This window comes from Salmo trutta, chromosome 18 (genome assembly GCF_901001165.1).
Source record: "Salmo trutta chromosome 18, fSalTru1.1, whole genome shotgun sequence".
NCBI classification, from domain to species: Eukaryota; Metazoa; Chordata; class Actinopteri; order Salmoniformes; family Salmonidae; genus Salmo; species Salmo trutta.
Genome location: NC_042974.1, coordinates 18,378,314 through 18,402,146, shown reverse-complemented (window position 1 = coordinate 18,402,146; position 23,833 = coordinate 18,378,314). Strand labels below are relative to the sequence as shown.

Genomic DNA, 23,833 nt, shown 5'->3' with positions numbered 1-23,833 from the left:
AGGTTTATCTGAACAGTGAGAGACAGAATAACAACAGAAAAATCCAGAAAAACGCATGTCAAAAATTTTATAAATTGATTTGCATTTTAATGAGGGAAATAAGTATTTGACCCCCTCTCAATCAGAAAGATTTATGGCTCCCAGTTGTCTTTTATACAGGTAACGAGCTGAGATTAGGAGCACACTTTTAAAGGGAGTGCTCCTAACCGCAGCTTGTTACCTGTAAAAAAGACACCTGTCAACAGAAGCAATCAATCAATCAGATTCCAAACTCTCCACAATGGCCAAGATCAAAGAGCTCTCCAAGGATGTCAGGGACAAGATTGTAGACCTACACAAGACTGGAATGGGCTACAAGACCATCGCCAAGCAGCTTGGTGAGAAGGTGACAACAGTTGGTGCGATTATTCGCAAATGGAAAAAAACAAAAGAACTGTCAATCTCCCTCGGCCTAGGGCTCCATGCAAGATCTCACCTCGTGGAGTTGCAATGATCATGAGAATGGTGAGGAATCAGCCTCAAACTACACGGGAGGATCTTGTCAATGATCTCAAGGTAGCTGGGACCATAGTCACCAAGAAAACATTTGGTAAGACACTACGCCGTGAAGGACTGAAATCCTGCAGCTCCCGCAAGGTCCCCCTGCTCAAGAAAGCACATATACATGCCCTTCTGAAGTTTCCCAATGAACATCTGAATGATTCAGAGGACAACTGGGTGAAAGTGTTGTGGTCAGATGAGACCAAAATGGAGCTCTTTGGCATCAACTTATCTCACTGTGTTTGGAGAAGGAGGAATGCTGCCTATGACCCCAAGAACACCATCCCCACCGTCAAACATGGAGGTGGAAACATTATGCTTTGGGGGTGTTTTTCTGCTAAGGAGACAGGACAACTTCACCGCATCAAAGGGACGATGGACGGGGCCATGTACCGTCAAATCTTGGGAGAGAACCTCCTTCCCTCAGCCAGGGCATTGAAAGTGGGTCGTGGATAGGTATTCCAGCATGACAATGACCCAAAACACACGGCCAAGGCAACAAAGGAGTGGCTCAAGAAGAAGCACATTAAGGCCCTGGAGTGGCCTAGCCAGTCTCCCGACCTTCATCCCATAGAAAATCTGTGGAGGGAGCTGAAGGTTCGAGTTGCCAAACGTCAGCCTCAAAACCTTAATGACTTGGGGAAGATCTGCAAAGAGGAGTGGGACAAAATCCCTCCTGAGATGTGTGCAAACCTGGTGGCCAACTACAAGAAACGTCTGACCTCTGTGATTGCCAACAAGGGTTTTGCCACCAAGTGCTAAGTCATGTTTTGCAGAGGGGTCAAATACTTATTTCCCTCATTAAAATGCAAATCATTTTATAACATTTTTGACATGCGTTTTTCTGGATATTTTAGTTTTTTATTCTGTCTCTCACTGTTCAAATAAACCTACCATTAAAATTATAGACTGATCATTTCTTTGTCAGTGGGCAAACGTACAAAATCAGCAGGGGATCAAATATTTTTTCCCTCACTGTATTTGTGTTACCATTTCTTATATCTAATGAAAAATGGATTACAACTGCAACTTGATTGGCCCTTCCCTGTGGCTCAGTTGGTAGAGCATGGTGTGTGTGCAACGCCAGCATGGTGTGTGTGCAATGCCAGGGTTGTTGCACACACACCATGTGTGTGCAACGCCAGGGTTGTGGGTTCGATTCCCATGGGGGGCAGTACAACAAAAAAAAATATTACAAAAAATGCATGAAATGAAATGTTTGAAATGTATGCATTCACTACTGTAAGTCGCTCTGGATAAGAGCGTCTGCTAAATGACAAAAATGTAAAAAATGTAAATGTTGATTCTCTAACACAGTATTTCATGCTAATGCATTTGGGAGCCAGCTCCTTCATAAGAATGAAGATACAGAGTAGCTAAAAGCATCATGGCAATAAGTGGAGGACAAGAGGTGATGAAGGTCATCAATGTGAAACAGGATGCAGTTACATCTAAATGTTTAAAAAAGGAACATCTTATCTTTAATGATGGGAATACTCCTGGTGGAATAGTAAACCTGTTAACAGCCTACATTAGATGCTGTGTAAGAACCTTGACAATCATTTCTAGATCATTCCACAACCCTGGTGAATGGGCCTCAAGAGTACTATTTAAAAGAACAGAGAGGAACAGAAACGTCTCTCAGCAGTGAGTGTATTATATTAAAGCTACTAAATCATCACTTATTCAGAGACATGGTTGTGGAGCAGCTGCTCTGTCATTCTGTCATCTTTATGTGATGTGGACAGTGATGTGTCAATCATGGTTTTACTGCTTGTTTAAAGTCATGTGACTTACAGAGCAGATGTCTGTGAACAGGCAGACTGGGAAAGGGGATGGGGTAAGTTTTGAGGACTGAAGGAGAAGGACAGGGGAGTGGTGTGTGTGTGTTTAATGGGCCAGGCGGGATGAATAGCAGTGGGCTGAGGAGTCAGTCGCCTTTCGCTTGGCTGCCTTCTCACCCCTCTGCCACCCTCCCACACCCCCATCTCTCCCTCAAACCATAAGTCCTGTCACTGGAAGACCCCCAAACTCAACCCCCATCATTCTCTCTACCCAATCCCCACCGCTCTCTTTCTCCCCCTCCCTCTTGATAGATGAATGGTTGTGTGGCAGTGACCTGGCATACTCCACCCCCCCCCCCCTCTTTCCCTCTCCCTCCCCCTCGATGGATGAAGAAGCGTAGTGGCGCCCAGCATACTTGCCATGCATACTCGTCCAGGTGATTAATGGGGATAATTACTTATAGACGTAATTAACGAGGGCCAGGAACTGGGCGTTTAACTCAAGGTCATCAGGGAAACGCTTCTCAATATAGGTCATCATCTTCTCCAGCAGAATGGACTTCTCACAATGATTGGGCATCTGTGGGAGAGAGGGAATGAGCGAGATGTAGGAGAGAAGAGAGAGAGGGAGAGAGAGCAGATTGATTCAGTTAATTTATCTTTAGAGCATCTGGAGGGGGGAGTGTGAAGCATCTTTGTTCCTGCCCCCTCATTCTGTCTCTCTGCTGGACTCTACTCTGAATAAATGCCTAAACAGAGCAAAGACAGCTGTGTAGGTTTGTGCTTCCTGGTTCCCAGGTTGCTTTGCTGGCTAGTTGTTCTTACACAGATCATTAGCAGAGTAAGTCCTGGGTTGTTCTTCACCCACTCCTCCACGATCTTGACGATGGTGTGGAGGATCTTGGCGTCGGGTGACTTCTCGATTAGCGACGTGAAGATGACCTGGATGAAGTTCTTCCTCATCTCCATGGACATGACAGACAAATGACTATTCACCAGGTCCAACATTAAACACTTAATGCAGTCTGACTGTAGTAGCACCCAGTGTCCACACTATAACACAGCAAGAGGAATCTCTCTGCATCTATGACCCAGGAGAGGAACTAGAGCCCTGTTTGTCTCAGCCAGAGGAATCTCTCTGCATCTACAACCCAGAGCCGTGGTACATTCCCAGTGAGACCTGTCTATCAGCCCAGTGGATCTGCAGGACTTTACAGCCATTCACACTGATACAGGGGCTTCTGGATGGGCCAGACAGACCTGAGATATCTGAGCTCTGGGTCCTGAAGGGGAGGTGCCTGAGGTCCACACTCCAGTCCAGTAGGTGGTGGTAATGCACCTTAAAGTTGGTTGCCAACCGCCATATAAAGTCCAAAGAAGAAGCCTGAAGGAGGAGAGATTACTAGAAACAAACTCGGTTTACCCTTTTATATTTGGATTAATTGTCAGAGTAGAGGACCTTGTGCATTTCAGGTAAAGTAACAACCGAATGTTTATATCCCAGGACAAATTACCGTAGCTAACAACAGCAAGCTAGCTAGCTAAATTGCCATAAATGTTTAATGCTTTTCGACCTGTCCCCAAATTAATATAGTTGGTTCAGAGTTCGTTTTGATATTTCAACCTGCGTGTCCTGACTGCATCTGGTATGGATGGACAAAATCAACACGTGTGCACCCTGTCTAGTCAGCATGTAAGGCAAGTCTAGGTTTTTTAATACGTTTTAAGGGAGGGAGAAATATTTGCTTGTGTCCGACATATGCTGGCGGCTTTGATTAACCGATGCTTTTACGGGGGTGTGCGTGTGAGTTAGCTGATATATGTCCATTCAGAAAGTTTCTTAAAGTAGCCTGTCTGGAGTACATCTCTTTAATAAGAATCAAACGCTCCTGTCATTTAATCGTATAAAAGGCGTATTGTCAGTAGCGTAGGCTACATTCTTTCTGTCATTACGGCGTATTCTCTTTGAAGAACATATGCCAATACCATCGAATGACCGCAACAGCAGGGTTTGTGACATCATGCAAATATTTGGGGAAAAGTGGCAGAAAATCCATCGGACTTCGTTTGAATGGTTTTTCGCGTGAAAATAGGATCTGTATTCAATGTTTTTATATGCAGAAAAGCCAACAGACAAGCACAAGGTAGGCATATCTAAATTTTGACTGGCATTTCTTGACTGGCATTTCTTAATTTGTTGATTAATATTTATAAGTAATAACCTGAATAATAATAACGAAATGCCATGATAATACCGAATTGTAATAGCTTATTTCAAATAGGTTTTATTAAGACGCATATCCATGTAAACAAGTGTACTAACATAATTTTGACCTCCCCTGAACAGTTATGTCGGTGACTGTTTACATTGGCCTGGTTAAGTACCGTAACCTCCAATTCCAAGTCCGTCACAGCCCTATTAATTTCATTTTTTTCCTACAGATCTACATAACCTACTCCACATTTCCGAAGTGAAAGAAAGCTATTGAACCTTTTCCAAATAAAAATAAAATAACTAAATAACTGAAATATCATAATTTAATAAGTCTCCACCCAGTTAATATTTGGTTGAAGCACCTTTGGAAACCATCACAGCTGTGAATCATTTTCATAAACTTTACTCTTAGGGCAACATATCCATTGTTTTTGTCAAAATTTGTCAGGCTCAGTAAATTTGGTTGGGGATCATTGATGGACAGCAATATTCAAATGTTGTCTCAGATTTTTTAAGCAGATTTAAGTCAGGACTTAGACTGAACCATTCAGGAACACTCAACACCTCCTGCAAAGCCATTCTGGTGTGTCTTTTGCATACAAATGTGTGTAACTTTCAAGCAAAAGAATTAAACCCTATGTCAGGGTTAAGTTTTCAGAAGACTGAGGTGGGTTTTACTCTAACTTTTTACCTGGGTTTTGCTCCTTTCATATATTTTTTTTATCCCAACAAACTCCCCATAAAAAGATGCTGCCACCTCAATAAGTTTGACAAAAAATATGCATATACAGTATGTTGCCCGAAGAGTTGTGCAAATTTGGTAGAATCTCATTCAAGGGTTTTTCTTTATTTTTACTATTTTCTACATTGTAGAATAATAGTGATGACATCAGAACTATGAAATAACACATATGGAATCATGTAGTAAACAAACAAGTGTTAAACAAATCACAATATATTTGATATTTTAGATTCTTCAAAGTAGACACCCTTTGACTTGATGACAGCTTTGCGCACACTTTTGGCATTCCCTAAACCAGCTTAATGAGGTAGTCACCTGGAATGCTTCTCCAACAGTCTTGAAGGAGTTCCCACATATGCTAAGCACTTGTTGGCTGCATTTCCTTCACTCTGTGGTCCAATTCATCCCAAACCATCTCAATTGGGTTAAGGTCAGGTGATTGTGGAGGCCAGGTCATCTGATGCAGCACTTCATCACTCTCCTTTTTGGTTAAATAGCCCTTACACAGCCTGGAGCTGTGTTTTGAGTCATTGTCCTGTTGAAAAACAAATGATAGTCCCATTAAGCGCAAACCAGATGGGATGGCGTATTGCTGCAGAACGCTGTGGTAGCTATGCTACTTAAATGTGACTTAGCTAGCAACAATTCTGAATAAATCACTGACAGTGTCACCAGCAAAGCACCCACACACCATCACACCTCCTCCATGCTTCACGGTGGGAACCACACATGCAGAGAACATCCATTTACCTACTCTGCATCTCACAAACACATGGAGGGTAGAACCAAAAATCTCAAATTTGGACTCATCAGACCAAAGGACAGATTTCCACCGGTCTAATGTCCATTGCTCGTGATTCTTGGCCTCAGCAAGTCTCTTCTTATTATTGATGTCCTTTAGTAGTGGTTTCTTTGCAGCAACTCGACCACGAAAGCCTGAATCATGCAGTCTCCTCTGAACAGTTGATGTTGAGATGTCTGTTACTTGGACTCTGTGAAGCATTTATTTGGGCTGCAATCTGAAGTGCAGTTAATTGCTGATTTTCTGAGGCTGGTAACTCTAATGAACTTATCCTCTGCAGCAGAGGTAACTCTGAGTCTTCCTTTCCTGTGGCGGTCCTCATGAGAGCCAGTTTCATCATAGCGCTTGACGCTTTTTGCGACAACACTTGAAGAAACGTTGAAAGTTCTTGACATTTTCCGCATTGACTGACCTTCATGTCTTTAAGTAATGATGGACTGTCGTTTCCCTTTGCTTAATATGGACTTGGTCTTTTACCAAATAGGGCTATCTTCTGTATATCAACCTTACCTTGTCAAAACACAACTGATTGGCTCAAACGCATTAATAAGGAAAGAAATTCCACAAAATAACTTTTAACAAGGCACACTTGTTAATTGAAATGCATTCCAGGTGACTACCTCATGAAGCTGGTTGAGAGAATGCCAAGTGTGTGCAAAGCTGTCATCAAGGCAAGGGGTGGCTACTTTAAAGAATCTCAAATATAAAAGATAGTTTGATTTGTTTAACACTTTTTTGGTTACTACATTATTCCTTATGTGTTATTTCATAGTTTTGATGTCTTCACTATTATTCTACAATGTAGAAAATAGTAAAAATAAAGAAAACCCTGGACTGAGTAGGTATGTCCAAACTTTTGACTGGTACTGTATATATATCTTTTTTAATCGTTCAAAAGCCAGCTGTTACCGGCTAACAGAAACCCTGGCACATGCACACTAATACGTGCTGGTAAAACAGGGAAAAATGGTCAGTCTGTTTGTAAGGAGAAGTTATACTACAAGGTCATTTTTGGAGGAAATCTAACCGAATAACTGAGTCAAGAAAATGAGTAACGCATTTCTCTCTACACTGCTCTTGGGAGGGGAGACAATTTGTAAAATGTCACCCTCGGCAAGACACATTCATCATTTCAGTGGTGTGTGTGTAACAGAACCCCTTGTGGAGAGGACAGGGTATGAAGGCAGTTATTGACCACTGTTGCCATTTCAGGAAACGGTATCAAATAGTGTTCACGTAAGAGTGTTCTCCAACAGCCATTTGTCACTTCATGTCCCACTTACTGAAATAAATAATGCCACCTGTTTAAATTGAGACTTTATTCTCTTCTATCAAAAATAAGCTTTTCAGAAAAACTTCTGACATCTGGTAGAAAACTGATAACAGAAGAAGTAGTTAAAGACAAAAATGGGTCTTTCCCGCTACAGACTGAATTCTGTGCTGCACCCTTCATGTAACCACACCAGCTGTTAACCCACCCAGCATAGACCACTGCTTTAGATTTAAACGACACACCTACTCCTCTAATTTCTGGATAGAGATAGTGTGGTAGTGTGCATGCATGAGTGCGCCCGAGAGAGACACAGAGAAAGAGCATGAGTGACTGAGTGCAAGGCAGAAAGAGAGAGACCAACAGAGAAAGTAAAAGAGAGAGAGAGTGTTGGTACTGGTATGTGTCTTACCAAACAGCTGTGTTGGGTTAGCACTGCTGGTGGCCTTCTCATAGTTGGTGAGTCCCTCGTAGATTACCTTACCCACCACTGCATACAGACACTCCAACTCCTCATACCTAGACGACACAGTTGACGTGCCTGGGAGACGAACAGGAAAAGGCAACATATTTGATTATAGTAGAATAAAGCTCTCTATTTAGTAGGGAGAAGGAGAATGGGAGAGTGGGGGAGGAGAGAAGAAAGAGATAGAAAGATTATTTGGACTCGGAGCAGACCCTTTGGACAAATATGTATTAATGAAAAAGGTGACTCAGTTGTTAAGGCTCTGGTTGAAGTAAAAAAGTATGAATTTATAGCTGTAGGAGCAGAATAAGGCCTAGTCTCTGGTGTGTTTCAGATAGATGTGTGTGTGTTCTGCCCTCTCCCGCTGTCCCTTTAATCACTGACATGACAGTACAATGAGATGATAAAGGACAATGTGATTTACAGCTCTGTTCATTACTCTGGATAAGACTGCTAGCCATGTACAGTTCAGTCTCAAGAGGGAGAGGACACATCTCTGAGGTAAGGTTGGGCCTTGGTTTGAGGGGGCTGCAGCGATCCACGGAGAGAAAAACAATCATTGTCAGACATTTGGGGAAGCACTCAGATAAGCTTGTCTTAGGAAGCTCATGAATAGGGAGGAGTGGAGGAGGAGATGGAGGGATGGGTGGGTGGAGGAGGGGAAGTTCACGTGGACTTACTTTAGTTATCTCTACTACACTGATTGAGGCTGCTTCACATCATGACTAAATAATGACAGGGAACTGATAAGGGACAAAGGAAGTAAAATAGGAAGACAGACTGGAACTTAGGAGCTGAGGAAAACAACCGACTGAAGGTGAAATCCCAGGAGGGAACTTTGCAAGAACACACTACAATAACTCACTCGTTAAAAAGACAACAGCTATTCATGGTTGATGTAAGTGGATGTGAGTATTTCAAATAATTTATAAAGCCATGATGAGGCTTTATGATGCAACATACGTCATCAGAGCACACAACAGAACACTGTACTGTCTACACTCGGTTTGTTGTTAATATTAAATACTTTTCATTAAATTGATTTTATTCAGAACTAAAGTTTTGTTTCTAAGGATTCCACGACGCGGTTAGCCTTTACGGCTGGGACTGCAAGTTTGTGTTCCATTTTTTGTGTGGATTCCGCGAGTGCTAGCTGGCTGTACTACAGACACCTGTCGTCGTCGTGGGAAAGACTCATTGTTATCTTTTCGTAAAAGAACTGGTTGCAGTAAGGAGCCAACCTGGATACTAAGGAGATCCTGAGGGATATTGACGAGTACCAACAGCTTTACGCTATGGAGGAACAACATACTCCATCATGGAATGATCCGACCACCTCACAAAATAACTTTAACCTGACAAAAAAAGAAAAACAGATTCATCTACAGACATGGACGATTTTCTTAACGTTGAAGTAGAGGCTAGTGCTCTGGCTGTAATCCATGCAACACTGGAAATGTTGTGTGAGGAGGTAGCAGGGCTGAGGGGGAGTATGGAGTTTAGCCAGAGTAAAATTCTCACGCTCCAAGGAGAGAACAAGGCACTTACAGCCAAGGTAAAAATCCACGATTCCAACATGGATTGTCTACTCAGGGAAAACAGGGTGAGGGAGTCGCTACTAGACATACAAAGTCGTAGCATTCATGAAAATGTTTTTTTTCTGGGATTCCTGATAACGCATCCAATAATCCAGAGGGCTCAATCAGAGAATTCATGCAATCCGCCTTGAAATTTCCTATAGAGACTAAACAAGGTGGCTTTCCACCGAGTACACAGACTTAGAGCTCTAAGCGACAAGACCAAGGGTCCCCGACCGATCATTTGAACACTACCAACAAAAGGAGCTGATCAAAAGCAGGAGAAGGGAGAGGACCAAATTTGGTCTCAATTTGGTCTCTACAATTCATTTCAATAGAAAACTTGTAAAAATAGACAAGATCCTTCAACCATGGAGATGTAAATACCTGTCTATTTATGGAAAAATTGCCCTGATTAACTCCGTCATATCTCAGTTTACTCACTTACTTATGGCGCTCCCTACTCCTGATGATTCATTTTTCAAATCATATGAGCAAAAAATATTTTGCTTTATCTGGGAAGCTAAGCCAGACAAAATAAAGCATGCCTATCTATATAATGAATATGAATTGGGTGAGTTGAGATTATTAAATATAAAAGCACTAAACCTCTCTCTAAAAGCTTCACTAATTCATAAGTTTTACTTGAACCCTAAATGGTTCTCAAGTAGATTACTAAGAAAAGCTCATCCATTGTTTAAAAATTGCCTTTTTGACTTTGTGCAGATGTCTAATTTTCGATTAACTGAAAATGATACTTTGACAAAAGTATCTCTCTTTTTCAAATGAGCATTGCAGAGCTGGCTACAATTTCAATTTCATCACCCCGAAAAGATACAACAAATATTATGGCTGAACTCAAATGTGCTGGTTGATAAAATACCTGTATTTATGGGAAAGATGTTTGAAAATTGTATTTTGTTCTTAATGTAAATTGGAATGGTAGAGTTATGTCCTTCATGGAGTTATCAGAATTGTACAGAAAGGTCTGCTCAATCCAAGAGTACAACCAATTGATTACAGCATTACCACAAAAATGGAGGAGGCAGGTGGCAGCGGGAGGAGGTAGTGAACTGGTCTGTCTGCCCAATATAAAGGATCAAAACTGGTGGAGGAATAAAAATAGCATAAATAGGAAAGTATACTACTTTCATTTGAGGACCAGAATGTTGACAACTGTGCCATACAGATTGCAAAATAGATGGGAAGAGATTTTTGATGTACTGATTCCGTGGTACAGGGTGTTTGAGTTGATATATAAAACAATGCAAGGTTCAAGACTTTGTGCTTTTCAGCTAAAATTATTATATCGAATTCTTGCCAACAACAAAATGTTGAATATTTGGGGCATAAAATCATCGAAGCTCTGCAGATTTTGTTGTGAGGATACAGAATCAATAGACCATTTATTTTGGTATTGCCCTCAGGTAGCCTGTTTCTGGTCTCAGGCATGGTTGAAAATAAATAGCATTGATGTAAAATTGACCCTAGAAATAGTACTGTTAGGAGATCTGGAGAGACCGGGTCAGTCAATTACTAATATACTAATACTCTTAGTAAAAGCATTTATCTTCAACTCGCAATCTGTGGATTCTATTCGATTAGATAGATTGAAATTGTACGTTACGCTAAACATCACAGCATAGTTGAAAGATATATGTTGCGTAGAAATCCGAAGAGGGTGGCCAGCAGAGATAGGTGGGATTGGCTGAGGGAAGCTGAGGGTTGGGAGGTGGAATTGGAGACAAGTGGGAGTTGAGTTGCTGTGCTGGAGATAGAATGATGGTCAAAGAATGACATGACGGACAGTGTTTTTACAGCTAATGCTGGCTTGACTGAGGCTGATGCCGTGCAAGTGTGTGTACACATGCATATACACACACTTTCATTCAAATAAACGCAAACAAGAACACGCTCTTGCTGCTGGGGATTCTCTGATCCACCTCTACGCAGATGACACCATTCTGTATACTTCTGGCCCTTCTTTGGACACTGTGTTAACTAACCTCCAGACAAGCTTTAATGCCATACAACTCTCCTTCCGTGGCCTCCAACTGCTCTTAAATGCAAGTAAAACTAAATGCATGCTCTTCAAACAATCGCTGCCCGCACCTGGCCGCCCGTCCAGCATCACTACTCTGGACGGTTCTGACTTAGAATATGTGGACAACTACAAATACCTAGGTGTCTGGTTAGACTGTAAACTCTCCTTTCAGACTCACATTAAGCATCTCCAATCCAAAATTAAATCTAGAATTGGCTTCCTATTTTACAACAAAGCATCCTTCACTCATGCTGCCTAACATACCCTCGTAAAACTGACTATCCTACCGATCCTTGACTTTGGCGATGTCATTTACAAAATAGCCTCCAACACTCTACTCAGAAAATTGGATGCAGTCTATCACAGTACCATCCGTTTTGTCACCAAAGCCCCATATACTACCCACCACTGCGACCTGTATGTTCTCGTTGGCTGGCCCTAGCTTCATATTTGTCGCCAAACGCACTGGCTCCAGGTCATCAATAAGTCTTTGCTAGGTAAAGCCCCACCTTATCTCAGCTCACTGGTCACCATAGCAGCACCCACGCGTAGCACGCGCTCCAGCAGGCATATTTCACTGGTCACCCCCAATGCCAATTCCTCCTTTGGCCGCCTTTCCTTCCAGTTCTCTGCTGCCAATGACTGGAATGAATTGCAAAAATCACTGAAGCTGGAGACTCATATCTCCCTCACTAACTTTAAGCACCAGCTGTCAGAGAAGCTCGCAGGTCACTGCACCTGTACATAGCCCATCTGTAAATAGCCCATACTGTTATTTTTTTGTTGTTGCTCCTTTGCACCCCAGTATCTCTACTTGCACATTCATCTTCTGCACATCTATCACTCCAGTGTTTAAATTGCTAAATTGTAATTATTTCGCCACTATGGCCCATTTATTGTCTTACCTCCCTTATCTTACCTCATTTGCACACACTGTATATAGACTTTTTTTTCTATGGTGTTATTGACTGTATGTTTGTTTATTCCATGTGTAACTCTGTGTTGTTGTTTGTGTCGCACTGCTTTGCTTTATCTTGGCCAGGTCGCAGTTGTCAATGAGAACTTGTTCTCAACTGGCCTACCTGGTTAAATAAAGGTGAAATAAATAAAAAATATAACTTTTTTTTAAGGATTTTAGTTGTTCTTGATGTCCTTTGTTTTTTATTTTTTATTTTGTTGTTTTTTTATTAAAATTTTTTGCATTGTTGTTTGCTGTTTTCTATCTTTTTATTTTTCTCTTTAGTTCATTCTCTTGGTTGTTGGTGCATTGGGGTTCTTGGGGGTGGGGAATGGAATTAATTGTATTTTTGTTTTTATTTTTCCTCTTGGGGGGAACTGTGGGGGGGGGGGATCTTAGAGGGTTCAGGTTCACATTTTTTGGCCTGGTGGGAGATCTGTCAACGTGCCCTTGAGCAGGGCATTGACCCTGGATGCTTCTGTGTGTCTCTCTGAATGGGAATCTGTTGGATGACTGGTATGATGTAGTTGTTGAGCGGCTTCCCTGCAAGTATATTGTATGTTTCGGATATTCAATAAAAAATAAATATATATATAAAAAATACATTTAAAAAGCCATGATGAGGCCCAGAAGAGGAGCAAGTGCTTAATAAGGAACTCGATTGTTAATATTGTAGATCTCTGTGAAGCCTTACCACAGTCATGAGGAGTTTGTCAAACCACTGTAGTTTGAGCTCAGCTCTGGACCACAGCCCTGTACACTGATTAATCTAAATAAAATGTACAGATGGGCCCCTGACAACGCAACACACCTCAATACAGCGTTGAACTGCCCAGAAGTTACAACCTGTATCAATGATTTCCTTTCAAGTACATTCAGCCCAAACCTCCCTGACATAAATTTGACTGTGAACAAATTAAATGAGATCTATCATAAAGCAGCCACAAAAGCAAATTTATGCAAAATTAAAAAACAGTTCTAATTCGAAACATCAAAAAGATAAATGGTTTGATGCCGAATGTAAAATGTAGTTCTCTGTCAAATGGAAAAACATCACCAACCACAGGATAGAGACGTTTGGCAAAAATAGTGACACATTGAAAGTATGCAAACAAAACCTAAGATTGAAGAAACGGAAGCATTTTGATAACACTCTCAAAGAGATTGAAGACTCCATTGATGGAAACCAGTTGTGGGAGAAATGGAATGGTCTAAATGGAAAACAGAGGAATAACCTAGCCATTCAAAATGGCAACATTTGGAAGATCAATTTGAAAGTCTCTATGGAATATTACCAGCAGAAGACCTTACTTTACATGCCCTAAACAGTACTCCTGAGCTGCAGGATGTCTTATTAAAACTATTCATCCTGGTTTTGGAGAGTGGCTGCTTGCCTGGTATTTGGAACCAGGGGCTCATAACCTCCATATATAAAAAGGTGACAAATTAGGCCCTAATAACTATAGGGGAATACGTGTCACTAGTAACATGAGGAAACTGTTCTGCTGTATTCTCAATGACCGAATACAGACCTTCCTCACACAACATAACGCTCTCAGCAAAAAAACTAATTAGCTCTCTACCCAAACACAGAACCGACCACATACACACATTACACACAATAATAAACCAGCATGTTCATCAGAAGCAGAGGAAAAGTATGTGCATGTTTTGTTGATTTTAAGAATGCTTTTGATTCCATATGGCATGATGGATTTTATTACAAAACCCTCCAAAGCTGGCGTTAAGTGAGTTAAAATATATGATATCATAAAATCTATCTACTTGAACTACCCATGTAGCATTAAACTGAACAATAAAATATGATTTTTTTGGCGAAAGGGAGAGGGGTGAGAAAAGGGTGCAGTTTAAATCCAACCCTGTTCAACGTCTACATCAATGATTGTAAATATAAAGAGAAGGACATTAAAACGTTGGCACCATTTGTTTATTTATTAGCCATTCATTATTCTTCTTTTTTGTAATCTTATTTTTATTGAATTATACTGAACCCAAATAAAAATGCAACATGCAACAATTTAAAAGAATTTAATGAGTTACAGTTCATATAAGTCAGTCAATTAAAATACATTCATTAGGTCCTAATCTATGGATTTCATGTGACTGGGAATACAGATACGTATCTGTTGGTCACAGACACCTTAAAAAAAAAAGTAGGGGCGTGGATCAGAAAACCAGTCTGTACCTGGTGTGACCACCATTTGCCTCATGCAGTGTGACACATCTCCATTCGCATAGATTTGATCAGGCTGTTGATTGTGGCCTGTGGAATGTTGTCCCACTCCTCTTCAAAGGCTGTGCAAAGTTGCTGGATATTGGTGGGAACTGGAACACACTGTCGATCCAGAACATCCCAAACATGCTCAATGGGTGACACGTCTGGTGAGTTCTCAGGCCATGGAAGAACTTGGGACATTTTCAGCTTCCAGGAATTGTGTACAGATCCTTCCGACAAGGGCCTGAAACATGAGGTGATGGCGGCAGATGAATGGCACGAGAATGGACCTCAGGATCTTGTCATGGTATCTCTGTGCATTCAAATTGCCAACGATAAAATGCAATTGTGTTCGTTGTCGGTAGCTTATGCCTGCCCATACCATAACCCAACACTAACAACGCTGATATCAGCAAACCGCTCACCCACACTACGCCACTACACACGTGGTCTGCGGTTGTGAGCCCTGTTGGACGTACTGCCAAATTCTGTAAAACAATGTTGGAGGTGACTTATGGTAGAGAAATGAACATTCAATTCTCTGACAACAGCTCTGGTGGTCATTCCTGCAGTCAGCATGCCATTTACACACCCCCTCAAAACTTGAGACATCTGCGGCATTGTGTTGTATGACAAAGTTATATTGTCCCCAGCACAAGGTGCACATGTGTAATGATCATGCTGTTTAATCATTACACCTGTCAGGTGGATGGATTATCTTGGCAAAGGAGAAATGCACATTAACAGGGATGTAAACACATTTTTGCACAACATTTGAGAGAAATACACTTTATGTGCTTATGGAACATGTCTGGGATCTTTATTTAAGCTCATGAAACATGGGACCAACACTTTACATGTTACGTTTCTAACTTTTTTTCAGTGTAATTGTATTGACCAAAGATCACACAAAAGCAGTACTGTTGTACCTGGATACATGATAACATGTACTATTATTATTACTACTGAAATTAACTGGATTTTATTAGCCTTATTGCATTGTACTGTATTTACTGAAACTATAGACTATTGACAGACTATTGCCTTTGCAATATCTACAAATTGTATTTCATGCCAATAAAGCAATCTGAATTAGATTATTTTGTTGTTGAGAAAGACAGACAGACCGAGCAAGAGAGAGAAAGAGAGAGACAGACAGACAGACAGACAGACAGACAGACAGAGAGAGAGCGAGAGCCAGACAGAGTGAGAGCCAGCGAGAGCCAGCGAGAGCCAGCGAGAGCCAGTGAGAGCGAGAGCCTGCGAGAGTGAGGACACAGAGTGAAGAGACAGACAGACAGTGAGGAGACAGACAGACAGAGCGAGGAGACCGACAGACAGAGCGAGAGCGAGGAGACAGACAGACAGAGCGAGAGCGAGGAGACAGACAGTCAGAGCGAGAGCGAGGAGACAGACAGACAGAGCAAGACAGACAAAGCGAGAGCTAGGAGACAGACAGACTGAGAGCAAGACAGACTGAGAGCGAGACAGACAGAGCGAGAGACAGAAAGACAGACAGAGAGCGAGAGACAGAGAGACAGACAGAGAGCGAGAGACAGAGAGACAGACAGAGAGCGAGAGACAGAGAGATAGACAGAGCGACAGAGAGACAGACAGACAGAGAGACAGACAGACAGACGGCACGAGTGGCAGACAGACAGACAGACAGACAGACAGACAGACAGACAGACAGACAGACAGACAGACAGACAGACAGACAGACAGACAGACAGACAGACAGACAGACAGAGCCAGCGAGAGCCAGACAGAACGAGCGCGAGAGACAGACAGAGCGAGAGACAGACAGACAGAGAGCGAGAGACAGACAGAGCAACAGACAGACAGTGACAGGCAGACAGAGTGACAGACAAACAGAGCGACAGACAGACAGAGCGAGATTGACAGACAGAGCGAGAGCGAGAGCCAGACAGAGCGAGAGTCAGACAGAGCGAGAGACAGACAGAGCGAGAGACAGACAGACAGACAGAGCGACAGACAGAGCGAGAGCCAGACAGAGCGAGAGCGAGAGCCAGACAGAGCGAGAGCGAGAGCCAGACAGAGCGAGAGCCAGACAAAGCGAGAGACAGACAGACAGACAGACAGAGCAAAATACACAGACAGAGCAACAGACAGACAGAGCGAGCGAGAGACAGACTGACAGAGCGAGCGACAGACAAAGCGAGAGATGAAAACATTTGAGAGGATGCTGTGTTCCCATATGTCCGTGTGTGTGTGTGAGAGAGAGAGAGAGGGAAGGGTGGGTTGGTTACCTTGGCTTTGAGCTCATTGTTGAAATGTGGGTCATTGTAAGAAGAGAGTTCGTTTTTGAGCGATGCTGTAGTTCTTAGGGATCTCCTCCTCCATGTGGTCCTTTAGGAAGGTCATGTTCCACAGGAAACAACCCATAAACGCCCTCAGCAGCTGGAACAGCAGCTCGATCTCATTGAAGTTACGCCTGGAGGAAAGGGGGGGTGAGTAAACAGTGAGTAGAACACTGACAGTGTGTGAGCATGCAAGGTATAAAAAATAAAGTTTTACATGAAAGATAGATGACAGTCAATGATGCATCTTGATCTTAGAAGTATTGACCAACCCAGGCAGTTTCATACTGAAGTGGTAGTGCAAATGATGCATATTTACAGCAGTATCATGGTGTGTGGGTTTTTTTGTACATACTTGCAATGGCTGAGCAGACTGTAGGCCAGCAGCTTGGGCTCTTTCCAGTTGATGGCGGCTATGTTGTCTTTGCGGTGTCGTTCCTGGAAGGCCTAACTGGCCCAAACCTGTCTGAGCTGGCTGACCAGAGAGTGCTGCCCCGCTAACCAACCCTCCTCGTTGTTCACTATGATACTGATGATCTGAGGAGAGGAAAGAGAGCAGTGGACACACAGGTGTGAGAAGGTGTAGCTGTTGGAAAGGATTGGATAGGTGAAAGCAATATGGCTGAAACTAGCCGGTCAGTGGTAGATTTACATGAAGTCTCACAGGTTAAGGGAGGGTGCATTTGTGTGAGTTTGCCTGAGTGAGTGTGTAATAATGTTAATCATAATGATGTGGGTGCTTATATTTGTCCTATTGTGTGTGTGTGTGTGTGTGTGTGTGTGTGTGTGTGTGTGTGTGTGTGTGTGTGTGTGTGTGTGTGTGTGTGTGTGTGTGTGTGTGTGTCCGTGTCTGTGCATCAGCGTGCAGCCATCCTCACCTTGATGGCCTGGAACTGCAGGTCGAGCCTGGCGGTGTTGGTGGTGGAGGACCCAGACCTGGCTGTGGCTGCAGTACCAGCAGGGGGGTGAAGCGGCTGGGGTTGGAGGCCAGCATGTCCGTCAGGGGCTTGGCTTCTTTATGTTTCAGGAAGCTCTGGAGCACAACAGAGGAAAGGGGATGAGGAGAATGGGAATTATCTCATGCATTTCTTAAACAGATCCATGGAGCAAAGGCTCTGAATGAGAACACCCGGAGCATAATGTTAGCAGCCATAACTGCAATTCTATCTGACATCAAACAGGGATTCCTCCACACAGTTAAAGCTCCGTAGTGAGACGTAATGTACCCGAGGCTCTTGGGCAGGATGGCGTTTGTCTCACCATGAACATGTAGCTCCACTGTGGGTCATTGAGTGTGGCCTCCATCATGAACAACTCTACAGTCTGAGATGGGGGATGCGTCAGGAACTTGATCAGGGGCTCCCTGAATGGACTGCCAGCCTGGGAGGGGGGGCAATCAGTCAGTTAACCATGTACATGACACATTGATGTGTTGACATTTCAAGCCAAAGCGCATAACAAACACTCTGGACGGGGTGATCGGACATCTAAAGTTGTAATTAAATAGACAGAGAGATTGAAAAGAAAGTGGAGGAGAACTATAATTCAGGGGTAGATAGGTGGGGATGAGGAGATGAGAAGAGGGAGAGAGAGACAGGGAGAGTACCTCTATGAGCATGGCCCTCAAACACCATGACCAGAGTCTGAGGAGCTGATTGGATCAGAAGGAACAGGAGTGAGTGAGTGAGTGAGTGAGTGAGTGAGTGAGTGAGTGAGTGAGTGAGTGAGTGAGTGAGTGAGTGAGTGAGTGAGTGACAGAAGGAAGACAGAGAGAGAGTGCTCATGAGCTCCTGAGTTCTTCTGCAAAAAAATATAGAATTAGAGTTGGATGAAAGTAGATCAACTTACATTTTTAGCCTCAACATTAAAACCTTCAATCCAAATCAAAATTCCATACCTAAAACCTTGATTTTGGACAAAATGACCTGAATGGACTATTATTACCAAAGACTATCAAGAAAAAAAAACTAACAAACCAAAACCTGCAGATGAAACACAGGGGAACCTGGAAATACACCCCCCCCCCTTGCATTGAACACACCCAGGTCCCACAACTGCACTGCTCTCCATCATTGAGAGGGATAAATTCACAGAGCTGGAGAGAGACATGGTGGAGCTCAGAGAGCTAGTCTACACAATCCAGACAGAACAAATCCACAATACAGACCAGCACAACAACACCCGCCACCCCAACAAGACCCAGAGGGCAGAAGGTGGAGCTGGATGGCTGTCTGAGAGAGCTGGCTGCTCTACGGACTGACGTGAGAGAACTTAAAGTAGCACACATAGCAATGAAGGACGAGGTCAGAAAGCTGAGGTTTGACACAGAGCAGGACACTCCCCCAGACATGCCAGCAGAACAGCCCACCTCAGACTCGGACCACAACCTCAACACCCCAATGGGACAGACAACACAGGACCCACCAACCCAAAAGACCCCACCTCCTCCTAACAGCCCTCTTGTCAGCTCCCCCGATAGCCCTCCTGACAACCCCCCCACATCCACTGAGGACACACAAAAGCCAGAGATTGTGCTCCTCATTGACGCCAAGAGGACCTACAGTGGGGGAAAACAGTATTTAATCCCCTGCTGATTTTGTACGTTTGCCCACTTACAAAGAAATGATCAGTCTATAATTTTAATGGTAGGTTTATTTGAGCAGTGAGAGACAGAATAACAACAAAAAAATCCAGAAAAACGCATGTCAAAAATGTTATAAAAGAATTTGCATTTTAATGGGGGAAATAAGTATTTGACCCCTCTGCAAAACATGACTTAGTACTTGGTGGCAAAACCCTTGTTGGCAATCACAGAGGTCAGACGTTTCTTGTAGTTACTTGGCCACCAGGTTTGCACACATCTCAGGAGGGATTTTGTCCCACTCCTCTTTGCAGATCTTCTCCAAAGGTTAAGGTTTCGAGGCTGACGTTTGGCAACTCGAACCTTCAGCTCCCTCCACAGATTTTCTATGGGATTAAGGTCTGGAGACTGGCTAGGCCACTCCAGGACCTTAATGTGCTTCTTCTTCAGACACTCCTTTGTTGCCTTGGCCGTGTGTTTTTGGGTCATTGTCATGCTGGAATACCCATCCACGACCCATTTTCAATGCCCTGGCTGAGGGAAAGAGGTTTTCACCCAAGATTTGACGGTACATGACCCCGTCCATCGTCCCTTTGATGCAGTGAAGTTGTCCTGTCCCCTTAGCAGAAAAACACCCCCAAAGCATAATGTTTCCCCATCCATGTTTGACGGTGGAGATGGTGTTCTTGGGGTCATAGGCAGCATTCCTCCTCCTCCAAACACGGCGAGTTGAGTTGATGCCAAAGAGCTCCATTTTGGTCTCATCTGACCACAACACTTTCACCAGTTGTCCTTTGAGTCATTCAGATGTTCATTGGCAGACTTCAGACGGGCCTGTATATGTATTCTTGAGCAGGGGGACCTTGCGGGGGCTGCAGGATTTCAGTCCTTCACGGCGTTGTGTGTTACTAATTGTTTTCTTGGTGACTATGGTCCCAGCTGCCTTGAGATCATTGACAAGATCCTCCCGTGTAGTTCTGGGCTGATTCCTCACCGTTCTCATGACCATTGCAACTCCACGAGGTGAGATCTTGCATGGAGCCCCAGGCCGAGGGATATTGACAGTTCTTTTGTGTTTCTTCCATTTGCGAATAATCACACCAAATGTTGTCACCTTCTCACCAAGCTGATTGGCGATGGTCTTGTAGCCCATTCCAGCCTTGTGTAGGTCTACAATCTTGTCCCTGACATCCTTGGAGAGCTCTTTGGTCTTGGCCATGGTGGAGAGTTTGGAATCTGATTGATTGATTGATTCTGTTGGCAGATGTCTTTTATACAGGTAACAAGCTGCGGTTAGGAGCACTCCCTTTAAGAGTGTGCTCCTAAACTCAGCTCGTTACCTGTATAAAACACACCTGGGAGCCAGAAATCTTTCTGATTGAGAGGGGGTCAAATACTTATTTCCCTCATTAAAATGCAAATCAATTTCTAACATTTTTGACATGCGTTTTTCTGGATATTTTTGTTGTTATTCAGTCTCTCACTGTTCAAATAATCCTTTTTTCCCTCACTGTACCTCGGCCTAAAGATCAGCGCCACAGGTAAGCTGTGAACGATCTGAGAAACATGTCAAGAAGGGCCTTCAATGCCATCAAAAGGAACATAAAATTCGACATACTAATTGAGAACTGGCAAAAAATACTTCAATCAGTTATAGAATCCATTTCCCTTCATGATTGTGAGGTCTGGGATCCGCTCACCAACCAAGAATTCACAAAATGGAACAAACACCAAATTGAGACTCTGCATGCAGAATTCTGCAAAAATATCCTGTGTCTACAACGTAAAACACCAAATAATGCATACAGAATAGAATTAGGCCGAAACCCGCTAATTATCAAAATCCAGAAAAGAGACATTAAATTCTACAACCACCTAAAAGGAAGCGATTCCCAAAACTTCCATAACAAAGCAATCACCTACAGAGAAATTAACCTGGAGATTAGCCCACTAAGCAAGCTGGTCCTGGGGCTCTGTTCACAAACACAAACAGACCCCACAGAGCCCCAGGACCAGCTTGCTTAGGGGGCACTTCTCCAGGTTAATTTCTCTGTAGGTGATTGCTTTGTTATGGAAGTTATGTTGTAACTTCCTAACCTCCTGCCAAATGTATGGCCATGTTAGAGACACATATTTCCCTCAGATTACACAGACCCACAAAGAATTCGAAAACAAATCAAATTTTCCTGAACAGGAAAAAAATGGAAAATTGGTTAAACAAACAGGTATAATTGTGCTGTCCTCTGTATCCCTCCCTCTACCTCTCTCTGTCCCTCCTCATCCCCCTCTCCCCTTCTCACTATTTCTTCATCATCCAAATCTCTCCCCGTCACCCCTCTTCCTTCTGTATCCTCCCTACACCTCATCCTCTTGTCCTTTCTAACTGTTTTCCTGTGTGTTTGACCTGGTGGTCGCGGTGGCCTTGATGTCAGGCCCCTCAAAGAGAAGAGGAGAAGCAATCGAACAGAGGGCCAATTTACACGTTATTACCACTAGGTTTAAAGAGCGGAGAAAGAGGAGGACAAAATGAGGAGATAATGGATGCTGTTTGTGCAGAGGTGGGCAGGCACCGCGTCACCTTTTCTGTCCCTTTACAAGGTTATCTGTCAGAGAGATAACGAGAGGCGAGACGGTAGCATTGCTACTGGCTCTGCTCTCTGGCTGGCGCCTAATTAATCATTAATTGTAATATGGCCACTCACTTCTCATGTAGAGCAGGCCACATTGAGGTGGTGTCAGGGTGTGTGTGTCAAGGACTCTTCCTGTGTGTTCATACTCACACAGCCATAGCTGCGCTGGCCTCCATTGTGGGTTATCACCACCACCACAGGTGTTGCTGAGAGAGAGAGAGATTCAATGAATAGGAATATATACAGTTGAAGTCGGAAGTTTACATACACCTTAGCCAAATACATTTAAACTCAGTTTTTTACAATTCCTGACATTTAATCCTAGTAAAGATTCCCTGTCTTAGGTCAGTTAGGATCACCACTTTATTTTAAGAATGTGAAATGTCAGAATGATAGTAGAGAGAAGGATTTATTTCAGATTATATTTATTTCATCACATTCCCAGTGGGTCAGAAGTTTACCTACACTCAATTAGTATTTGGTAGCATTGCCTTTAAATTGTTTAACTTGGGTCAAACGTTTCAGGTAGCCTTCCACAAGCTTCCCATAATAAATTGGGTGAATTTTGGCCCATTCCTCCTGACAGAGCTGGTGTAACTGAGTCAGGTTTGTTGGCCTCTTTGCTCGCACATGCTTTTTCAGTTCTGCCCACACAAGCTTTAACTTCCTGACTGATGTCTTGAGATGTTGGTTCAATATATCCACATACTTTTCCTCCCTCATGATGCCATCTATTTTTTGAAGTGCACCAGTCCCTCCTGCAGCAAAGCACCCCCACAACATGATGCTGCCACCCCCGTGCTTCACGGTTGGGATTGTGTTCTTCGGCTTGCAAGCCTCCCACTTTTTCCTCCAAACATAACAATTGTCATTATGGCCAAACAGTTCTATTTTAGTTTCATTAGACCAGAGGACATTTCTCCAAAAAGTACGATCTTTTTGGAGAAATGTGCAGTTGCAAACCATAGTCTGGCTTTTTTATGGCGATTTTGGAGCAGTGGCTTCTTCCTAGCTGAGCAGCCTTTCAGGTTATGTCGATGTAGGACTCGTTTTACTGTGGATATAGATACCTTTGTACCTGTTTCCTCCAGCATCTTCACAAGGTCCTTTTCTGTTGTTCTGCGATTGATTTACACTTTTTCGCACCAAGTGAGTCTCCATCCTGAGCGGTATGATGGCTGCGTGGTCCCATGGTGTTTACACTTGCGTACTATTGTTTGCACAGATGAACGTGGTACCTTCAGGCGTTTGGAAATTGCTCCAAACTTGTGGAGGTCTACAATTTTTTTTCTGAGGTCTTTTGATTTTCCCATGCAAAGAGGAACTGAGTTTGGATGTAGGCCTTGACAAGTACACCTCCAATTGAATCAAATGATATCAATTAGCCTATCAGAAGCTTCTAAAGCCATGACATCATTTTCTGGAATTTTCCAAGCTGTTTCAAGGCACAGTCAAGTGTATGTGTATGTAAACTTCTGACACACTGGAATTGTGATACAGTGAAATAATCTGTCTGTTGGCAATTGTTGGAAAAATTACTTGTGTCATGCACAAATGAGACTAAAATGACTTGTGTCATGCACAAATGAGACAAATGAGACTGACCGACTTGCCAAAACCAAGAAATTTGTGGAGTGGTTGAAAAACGAGTTTTAATGACTCCAACC

At 43.0% G+C, this 23,833-nt stretch overlaps 1 pseudogene; it reads right to left on the bottom strand.

Annotated features, from left to right (window-relative positions):
* LOC115153652 (transformation/transcription domain-associated protein-like) overlaps nucleotides 1-23,833 on the bottom strand; it is a 46,993-nt pseudogene that overhangs the window by 9,917 nt on the left and 13,243 nt on the right.